Source organism: Amblyomma mixtum, chromosome 4 (assembly GCF_055824585.1).
Source record: "Amblyomma mixtum isolate Tamu chromosome 4, ASM5582458v1, whole genome shotgun sequence".
Lineage (NCBI taxonomy): Eukaryota > Metazoa > Arthropoda > Arachnida > Ixodida > Ixodidae > Amblyomma > Amblyomma mixtum.
Window position 1 is genome coordinate 4395138 of NC_143015.1, and position 10449 is coordinate 4405586.

Here is a 10449-nt window from a genome sequence, read left to right on the forward strand (position 1 = left end):
AGAAATTTCATGCAAAAAACAACGCCACACATGCCATATATACATGTATACATATACTAGGTGTCCCAGCTAAATATGTAACCAAGCTTTTAAAAAACACGGCGTGTCCTAGCCATCTGAAACCAAATGAGGGTTGTTTAGAGTCCCGTGACCTAGTCTGCAGTATTTTTTTCGTTCTTCAAGGTTGACTAATTAGTCAAGCTTAATTAACTAACTTTTTAATTATTGACTTGAGGAACAAAGTGTCAATGGAAAAGTTGTAGATCGCTTTGAGAAACAGCTTACGGAAACATTTGCAGCAAAGTAATAATTACGTAAAGTAGTTTTTTTACTGGCGTTTAACCATAACCTGCACAATAAGAAAAAGCTTCCACATGACAACTGTGCCACTTCAACGTCCCAAGATGCGCCTTAAAGAATAAAATTCGTTTTTTTTCTGAAGTCCTCTCCTCGATGAGACTTTGGGTGCACATTGGGGCAGAGAAGTGAGTGAGCAGCTGGTCACGTGACAACTTTCTTTTAAGGCCAATAAATGAAGCTACGTAAATCGTAACTTGACCGAAAGAGCACTACTAGCGGTTTTTCGAGGTGATCTAAAACTTTTGCGTTGACACTTTCTTCTTGAAGTCAATAATTAAAAAGTTAGCTAACTAAACTTAACTAATTAATGAAGTTTGAAGAGCGGAAAAAATACTCAAGACTAGGCCACGCGACTATGAACAACCCTGAGTTGGTTTCACTGGACTAGGACACTTCGCCTTTTTTAAAAGTTTGGTTACATTTAGCTGGGACACCCGGTATATGGGAATTAAAATTGTCATGGCTGTGGCTTAGAAACAGCAATTATTTCTCCTCTGAAACAAAGAAAATCTGTTATGATTACTTTTCCCACACCCTCTTGCATTTCCGTGATTCTATTTCCTTTCATTTGATTCGCGATACTTTTGTACTTCAGTTATTCGCATTCACAGTTACCCTGCGTCCTACGAAAATTAATATATTTTCTGCACCCTTTATGTTTCTGGTGACGCTTTTCTGCAACCCTGGTAACCTTGGCGCTATTTTTGGCTACTTTTGACACTTCGGCAGCTGGTTGGCTACTTTTTGGCTACTTTTCTGCTTTTTGTGGCTACTTTTAAAATTTAGGACCTGGCAACCCTGCTGGGGAGGGACAGCATGGCGGTCAGCGTTAGCAGCGTTAGTACGTTTGTCGTGGTCATCCTTTGTGGTGCCGAGGGCATGAACCATCGCTGGCATGAGCACTTGTCACTCTTCCGATATGTGATGTGCCGACAGCAGTGAAATTCGCTGGTGCGATGTACGAAACGTGGTAAAGTGCTGAGTAAACCTGTGTTTATAGCGTGCGTCAGCGGGCTCGACGGATAGCGCGTCGTCCTTTGCGCGCCTTCACTGGAAACGCTATGCTGACGGCGGGGCTCATTTCCTCCATGGCGGAGCAGCTGGTGGGAGACCACTACCCGGGTGACATCTCGCATCTTGGGGGTAAGTTAATTTTCTTCGAACCTGTTCATTATTTAAAAGCCTTTGCGCACAACTGGCCACGTCAACACAGCTAGTACAGAGACGCGAAGACGCAGTGCCTATCGCGGCAGCACGCAGCGCTGAAAGGTTGTTTGCTGGCGGCACACGGGCATGAATGCGCGTGTAGTGTCAGTGGTCACACGGTCATGGTCAGTATGCCATGCAAATATGCACATCTGATCCGATCGCGGGGTGCACGATATCGGCGCCGTACTGCCGCCGTACTGCCATTCATCTCTCGCCGAGAATGGAATATGTGCCCGCCAATAGATCTTCGGCCCGGGCTTTACATTCTCGCCGCATGTTACGCTGTAATTGAAGTAACAGCGCTCGAGCAGTTTAACTACGTAGACTGCGATTCAGCTGTATGCGTTAGGATTGAGCTTCCTCCTCTTTCACTTGTATTTCACTTGTACTTTTATAAATTGTGTATTTAAGGTACGAAGCTCCGTATGATCCAGCTGCGTTCGTACTTATAGCCGAGCCAGTGTAGTCGAGCCTTGAATAGCAGAACGGTGAGATAAAAACAAATTGCTCTGAAGTTTTTCGCCTCTATTTTGGCATTCGCTTTTTCATACTTTGGCTCGGAGCTGAAATGGTACAAACAACTGCAAAATGCACACAGGTGCCCTAGCTCCATTTGGCCTAAATCCCGAAGTTGCAGTGAAATTTAAGGGTAATTGAGCCTTTAATATGTACGAAGAATAAACTTGATTGTTTCATGATTATAACCAATGGCGCAAATAAATCTGACTTTGACTTAAATATGCTGAGGTACCTCTCCAATACCTTATTTGATGTTAAAGGAAAAAGTGTTTTTTCTGCAATTGGCACTATTAATTCATCATACCTGTGAGAATGTGAAATCAGTGCTAATCATGCCAGATTTCAAATTGAGGGACGCATGCAGAATTTGAAGCAAACCAGCCTTCTACTGAAAATATCGTTCTGCTGTGGTCTGTTCTTTTGAATGGTGGCATGTATTGTAGAAACGATGCAGGATACCGATATGCAAGTGATGTCTCGTCTGAGGCTAGCTTGTGAATGACTGCCGTGGTTATGAATTTCTTGTTGCCTGGCCCACTTCGAAATGTGGTTAAACAGTCGTGTTCCATTCTGCGACCGGCTCCTTTTTGTGCCTTGCATTTTGCCTTACATGCTTGATTCTAGTCCATTTGTTGCACTGTGCTGCTGTTAAATGTGTCTTTTTACCTTGCAGCAAGCTCCACATAGCTTTACCAGCAATGCCTCTTCCAAGCTCTCCAGTATAGCTGTGCCAGCCTTTCACTTGGTGCTAGGATGCCCAGCAAGTAAGCAGGCTTTTGAGGTAAGCACTGAAGACATCTTCTGACACAGGTAGCTTTTATTTTCCTAGTCCACTGCTACTTGTGTGACCCCTCGTTATGTTGATTTTGGCAAGTTAGGTTGCCTATTAAGGGCTCTCTTTTGTTTTTCACCTGCTGCTGTGGCCTACTGCATTGGTGTTCGGCTACTGAGCCCAAAGACGCGGGATTGAATTGTGGTGGCTTCGTTTCGACAAGGCGAAATGCATATTTGCTCGTGTGTTATGCAATGTCAGTGGAGGTTAAAGAATCTTTGGTGGTCGAAATTTATGCACAGCCCTCCTCTATGAATGGAGCTATTGTTCAACTTTGAGGCATTAAAGGGACACTGATGGCAAGCTGAAGTTGACCTGTGATGATGAAGTTCCGCATCCTAACCACAAAGACGACACTTTTTCTTAAAGTGGAGCTTTATAAGCCAGAGAAAGCAAAACATACAATTGCCATCAGCACCGGCTGATTTCGGAAGTAAATTGCGATGCGCTGACTCCGTTTTTTTTTTGGCACAGATTCCAGAGGCTAGGCTGAACTGCCATTCACCTCAGAACAGTTATCATGGAGTCCTTTGTGTAGACTTCATGAGTTCAAATCGAGTGTCGGGAAAATTTTTAAATGTAATTTTCGCGCCAATCATTGTGTTGATGGCCTTTGCGCTGCTGTTAAAACCCGGGATAGCAGTATGGTATCCCATAAAACTAGGTTCAGGACTTGCAGGAAGTGGTTTATCACATTCCGCTAGCTTGTGCAAGAAACTACTTCAGGGATATGTGCAGGTGTCTTTAATGTGTTCCTGAGTGAGCACTAACTCGTTAGGGGGAAGGCAGCTTCTAATCTGGCACTACAGTGCCAATGTCATGAGTGTAAATCATAAGATGACCCATCAGTGTGTACGCCTGATTTCTGTGACACTTCAGTGGTGTGTAGAAGTGGTAAACAAATCTGTAAGGTATTTGATGCATATCTCCAAGGCAACGGCTGTATGAGTAGCGAAGCCAATAGTCAATCTTCAACGGAAAGAATTTTCTCTTTTAGATAACGTGCTTGTATATCAGTGACAGTTATTTGTTGTCCTGCCTTTCGCTGGTGTGGGTCATGTGTGGCGCATCTTCATGCGAGCCTTCTTTTCCTTCACAAAAAATTCAATTGATAGTCCAACCTGTTTTCTTCTCTTTTCCTGTGTTGCATCTTTTGGCTGGTTTTAAATCTGCAACTGAGCTCAGACCGTGATAACTACAGCCGGAAAACAGGGCTACTGAATGTGAGCTTGGCATACATGCGTACTGTATGTGTGAAAGTGCAGTTTACAATATTCAGAAATGCTTGATAGCCTTACAAGAATCTAAAATTTTGTTGGAATTCCTATTTGTTCTCTGTTCAAGTGTCGAGAGTTTTTCCACTTCATCGTTTGATTAGAGCCACTTTGGTACTTAAGCTGAAATCTTTTCTTTAGCCTGCATGTTTCTCACTTTTGGGACAGAAACGTGGAGGCTAATTAAAAGAGTTCAGCTTAAAAGAGTATAGACACCTAATCTTGGTGGCATGTTTTCTTCTCTATAATTATGCGGAAGACACTACTATGCATGAATCACCATCTGGTATTCGCGTGAGACTGCTAAATAGTTTATAATAAACTTTTTCTGCCATCCTGTTTCGGTGAACAATTTGACTATGGCTATGACATCAAAGAGAGGTTATAGGTCACGTGAGGCGTGGAAAAACCACTTATAATCGCTGCTTCATCATTTTAATTCGCTACAGCGCTGACGCCAGCATTCCTTAAGAGCCAGAAGTACCAATTGTATTGCAGTTTTTCATGCCTCACGTGACCAATAACCTCGCTTTGACGTCACAGCCATCATTCAGCTGTCGAAACCGAAACAAATACAGCAGGAGAAAGAAATTTGATTATAAATTATTTAGCGGTCATAAGAGGATGCCATGTGGTAATCCATGTATAATACTTTATGCCTTATTACAAAGAAAAAAACACGTGCCAAACGATAAGGACAGCAAAGTGAGCTATGGAAAGAAAAATGATAAGTCTAACATTAAGAGACCAAAAGGGGGCGGAGTGGGTGAGGGAACAAACACGGGTTAATGGCATGCTACTTGAAATTAAGAGGAAGAAATGGGCCTGGGCGGGGCTTGTAATGGGAAGACAACATAACCGCTGGTCCTTAAGGGTAATGGAGTGGATTCCAAAAGAATGCAAGCGTAGCAGGGGGCGGCAGAAAGTTAGATGGGCGGATGAAATTAAGAAGTTTGCGGGGATATGGTGGCCACACCTAGCAAAGGACAGGGTTAATGTGGAGACATGGGTGAGTCCTTTGCCCTGCAGTGGGCCTAGTCAGGCTGATGATGATGGTATGTGTCGCACCTGCTGCTTCGTGCTATCAGCTGGCCCATGCTTGGCCGACCAGACTAGCCAAATTTGTGATGTGGGTTTTCTATTGCACCTGCATTTGTGTACACAGAGGACTTGAATGGTAGCAGGCGATCCTGTGCATGTGTTCACGCCACAGCACACATGACCCACACTGAAAGCTTCTCTGCCTTTAGTAAGACAGCTGCATCAGTCTGGGGCATAACGTATCCCAGTGCTAGAGTATGAGTAAATTGCTCTCGAATTTTAATCTGGTATCAGGTAGCATAGCGCAAAAGAAGGCTAGCGCGGCTGCCTAATATTCTCTTGGGCAGCTGTGTTGGATTTTCAGTGCCTGTTAGTGTAATCCGTGAAAGTTCACTGTAAACCATTCGTTTCGATGTAAATTAGGAAGTCCTTAGAGCCCTGTACTTTTTAATGATAATAACAAGGTAATGCAGTAATTCAATTGTACCTGTTCTCTTTCAACACAGTAAAGTGCTGCTGGGTCGAGTTCACAGTTTTACTTTGTAGGTGTGCTCAGGCTGTCATCAGCAGCAGCAGCAGCAGCAGCAGCCTGACTACACGCACTGCAGGGCAAAACCTCTCCCCTGTCTCTCCAATTAACCCTGTCCTCTGCCAATTGTGGCCACCGTATCCCCGTAAACTTCTTAATCTCATCCGCCCACCTAATTTTCTGCCGCCCCCTGCTACATTTACCTTCTCATGGAATCCACTCTGTTACCCTCAAGGACCAGCGGTTGTCTTGCCTTCGCCTTACATTCCCTGCCCGAGCCCATTTCTTCCTTTTGATTTCAAATAGGATTTCATTAACCCGCGTTTTTTCCCTCACCCACTCCGCCCTCTTCCGATCTCTTAACGTTACACCTGTCATTTTCCTTTCCATAGCTCGCTGCGTTGTCCTTGAATTAAGCTGAACCCTCATTGTTAGCCTCCACATTTCTGCCCCATAGGTGAGTACCAGTAAGATACAGATGTGTTAGACTTTTCTCTTGGGGGATATTGGCAACTGGCTTTCACGATCTGAGAGAACCTGCCATATGCGCTCCACCCCGTTCTTATTTTTCTAGTTATTTCTCATGATCCGGATCAGCGGTCACTACCTGCACTAAGTATACATATCCTCTTACTACTTCTAGCACCTCGCTACCAATTGTGAACTGCTGTTCCCTTGCTAGACTGTTGAGCATTACTTTGGTTTTCTGCGTGTTCATTTCTAGCCCCACAATTCTGCTCTGCCTGTCTAACTCATTCATCATGCTTTGCAGTTCATATCCTGAGTGGCTTAGCCAGGCAATGCCATCAGGGAATCTCAAATTACTTAGGTATTCTCCAGTAACTCTTCTCCCCAACTGTTCCCATTTCAGGCCCCGGAACACCTCGTGTAAACAGGCGGTGAATAGCATTGGTGAAATCGTGTCTCCCTGCCTGACACCTTGTTTTATTAGAATTTTATTGCTGACATTATGGAGAACTATGGTAGCTGTGCAGTCGTTATGATTATCTTCCAATATTTTCACATAACACTCTTCTACACCCTGATTCCACAATGCCTGCATGACAGCTGTGGTTCCACCGAGTCAATTGCTGTCTGGTAGTCAATGAAGGCTATATATTGGGGTTGGTTGTATTCTGCCCATTTCTCTATCACCTGATTGATTGCATGAATGTGGTCTCTTGTTGAGTATCCTTTATGAAAGCCTGCCTGATCATTTGATTGATTGAATTCGAAGGTTGTCCTGAGTCTATTAGTGATTACCTTAGTAAATACCTTGTAGACAATGGATAGTAAGCTGATCGGTCTGTAAATCTTCGTCTTTGACATCTTCTTTCTTATGAATTAAAATAATGTTCGCATTCTTTCAAGCTCCTGATACGATCGTGGTCACTAGGCAAGCGTGTGCAGGGTGGCTAGTTTCTCTAGCATAATCTCTCCTCCATTCAACAAATCTGTTGTTACCTGATCCTCACCAGCTGCTTTACCCCTTTGCATTGCTCCTGAGGCTTTCTTTACTTCCTCCCTCGTTACTGGCGGGTGTCCCATTGCTGTGCTCTACTGCCTCTCTGTGTAACGTTCTGATTACATTCACTACTGTAGAGATTTGTGTAGAACTCTTCGGCTACTTTAACTATCTTATCCATATTGCTTATGACATTGCCCTCTTTGTCTTTTGGCGCATACATCTGGTTTTTGCCAGTGATTAGTTTTCTCTTCACTGATTTTAGGCTACCTCCATGCTTTAGAGCATGCTAGGTTTTCTCCATGTTAAACTTTCTTATGTTGGCTACCTTGCACTTATAAATAACTTCGATAGCTCTCCTAGTCCTATTATATCTCTGAAGTTAGACGTCCTCATGCTTTGGCATTTCTTCATCAGATCTTTCGTCTCCTGAGATAGCTTGCAGGTATCCTCTCGAATGATCTGACCACCTACTTCTGCAGCACGCTGCAATGAATTTAAATATGTATTTAAAGATAACAGTTAAGGTGGGAGATGGAGCTTTGAGATTTGCACTTCAACTCGGGAGTTATGCCGCTGCTACACAGAATACTTGATCGCCGTAGAGATATTTCATCATCTCGCACCAAACTGCTGTGGAGCCACTGTCACAGTTGATAATTTTGCTGGGAAGCTGTTGTAGCACTCACGCAGTTTTGAAAAGGTGGTATTCATTGTTTTTGTGCTATTGGCAACAGTGATAATACGCTTGCTGCAGTGTTTTGTGGCCAGCCTTCTTTTTTTTCAGTGAAATAAGTTGTACATTTCATGTTTAGTATTCTTTCAGCGATTAAATTGCATTGATTTTATTCCTTAGTGTAAGTTGCGAGTGCTCCATGTCTGAGTGCAAATTTCTACCACTGAAAAGCCTTCGAAATCTTGATAGATGTCCACACTGTTCTAGGGACTCTGTGGCTGTTGGAAATGCCCGTTTAGCTGCATTCAAGTACCACTGAGCCGAGAGCCATTTGAAAGCCTTCAAAATGCCTGTGTGACACGGTTATTAGATTTTGTGCAGGTTTGATGCTGAGCAGCCTGCGTGCTTGAGTCGGGTTTTCCAATGTCTGTATTACAAACCTGATACTTTTCGAAATCATCATTAGTTCATTAATGGAAGAACTACTTGTGCCCTTTTCTGGTATTTCCAGAAAACAAATTAACTGAATTTTTTTGCATATACTGCTACCTTTTTGCAGGTGCTGCATAGTGAGAACCTGGATCAAGACGCCAACCTGCTGGACTTGGAGAAGCTGAAGAAATTGTTTAGCCACTGTGTGGCACCCGTCATGAGGGATGTGGCATTAATAAAGCCAGTTAAGGTGACCTTATCTATGTCCTTTTGCAAGCATGCTACACACATGAGAGCCATCCCACGAAGCACCATTGCTGCAGAGTTTGTTATTTCACAACATGCATGCTGAATGAGGCAGTGACAGACAGATGAGGAGGCCTTAAGGTAGGGCATTGGCGTAACGTGTTGAGCAGTGATGTAGGAGCCTTGCAGCTATGCAAGGTATTATCGGTATCATGATGGTAACTCCATTTTACACTGTCTAGTGCTCTGTGAGCCAGACAAGGCTCTTGAACATTCTGGGACTCACCCTTGGCTCTCGGACATTCTGGAAGCCCCACCCGGCTTGCGCATGTCACGCGAGGATGTCTCCTGCTGTACGAGCCTTACGCGGCTTGCGCACGTTATGTGACAGATGTCTCGCATTTGCGAGCTTGCTCGGCTTGCGCAAATTGTGTGAAATATGTCTCGCGTTCTGCGACCTCGCTCAATCGTCACAATGTGCGTGGCAATAAACACGCAAAGATAGGCACGCAGAATCCACGTTCAATATTTTCAATAGGGGATGCCTTGCCCTTTGAACGCAACGCTTTTTGAGGAAAGGAAATGCCGCAGTAATTCTCTGTCATCTCTGTGGACACCTGAACCACGTCGTAGAGGAAGGGAGGAAGTGGGAGTGAAAAATCTCTGCCTCTCCCGTAACCGAGAGTAGAGTAAGCATGAAATGTTTACGGGCCTAATGTCATCTCGGTGGACACCCGAACCGCACCGTACAGGAAGGGAGGGACGCCACCACCCGTTCAGCGCGATGCCTTGCCATTTGAACGCAAGGTTTTTTGAGGAAAGGAAATGGCGCAGTAATTCTCTGCCATCTCGGTGGACACCCGAACCGCACCGTAATGGAAGGGAGGAACGCCACCACCCGTTCGGCGCGATGCCTTGCCCTTTGAACGCAGCGCTTCTCCCCCGGGCCCCTGTGCGCCTGCGCGGCTTTGCTTCGATGCGCGAAGCCCCTAAGACATCACGTATGACAATGAAGTGTATCGTGGCATTTATGTGCTTTTGCACGCGTTATTAGAAATCGTAAATTATAATTCCGTGCATTATCAATCGCACAGCGACTGATAACTTGATAACATTGAGAACGCACTGGCAGCAGTTATTTTTTGTGACTCCTTTGGAGACCAACCGGCGCTTGCATGCCGGTCGCGTAGGAGGGCTTAGAGAGTCGTTAAATCTCAAGTCTCGTACGGTGCCCGGATGTTCTCGTTTCAGTGCCCGGATGACTGGAATTCAGTGCCCGGATGAGTGGATTTCAGTGCCCGGATGATGGCTCTCGGTCTCGGCGTGACGTCACCACACTGCCGACAACGGGGGCATTTCATGCTTAATAACAAGCAAAGCCTTCAGCGGCATTCAGGCGATCCACCCGTTGCCTCGAACACGCGGAGAGCTCAGCGGCTCTTCGCGACGTGAAGCCCGATCACGTTTTCACGCCTAAAGTGATGCAAGTGGGGTTTTCACATGTCCTTCGAAGCTTCGGACCAACCACAGTGTAGCCCCGCCGCGGTGGCTCAGTGGTTACGGCGCTCGGCTGCTGACCCGAAAGACGCGGGTTCGATCCCGGCAGCGGCGGCTGAATTTCTTGAAGGCGAAATTCTAGAGGCCCGTGTGCTGTGCGATGTCAGTGCACGTTAAAGAACACCAGGTGGTCGAAATTTCCGGAGCCCTTCACTACGGCGTCTCTCATAGCCTCAGTCGCTTTGGGACGTTAAACCCCAATAAACCAAACCAAACCAACCACAGTGTCGTCTTCCCACTCCTTCACAACCGTATCAGTCGAAACACTGCCTGTCGTAACCGAAACAACAGACGCAGCAGCCGTCGCGA

The 10449-nt window shown here is 45.2% G+C and overlaps 1 long non-coding RNA gene across 1 annotated transcript; it reads left to right on the top strand.

Annotated features, from left to right (window-relative positions):
* The first annotated feature begins 1184 nt into the window (after positions 1 to 1184).
* Positions 1185 to 8639, top strand: LOC149345514 (uncharacterized). The gene is made up of 3 exons (XR_016292013.1): positions 1185 to 1503; positions 2762 to 2869; positions 8465 to 8639. It is a non-coding gene; the product is annotated as an uncharacterized LOC149345514 (long non-coding RNA).
* The last annotated feature ends 1810 nt before the right edge of the window (positions 8640 to 10449 follow it).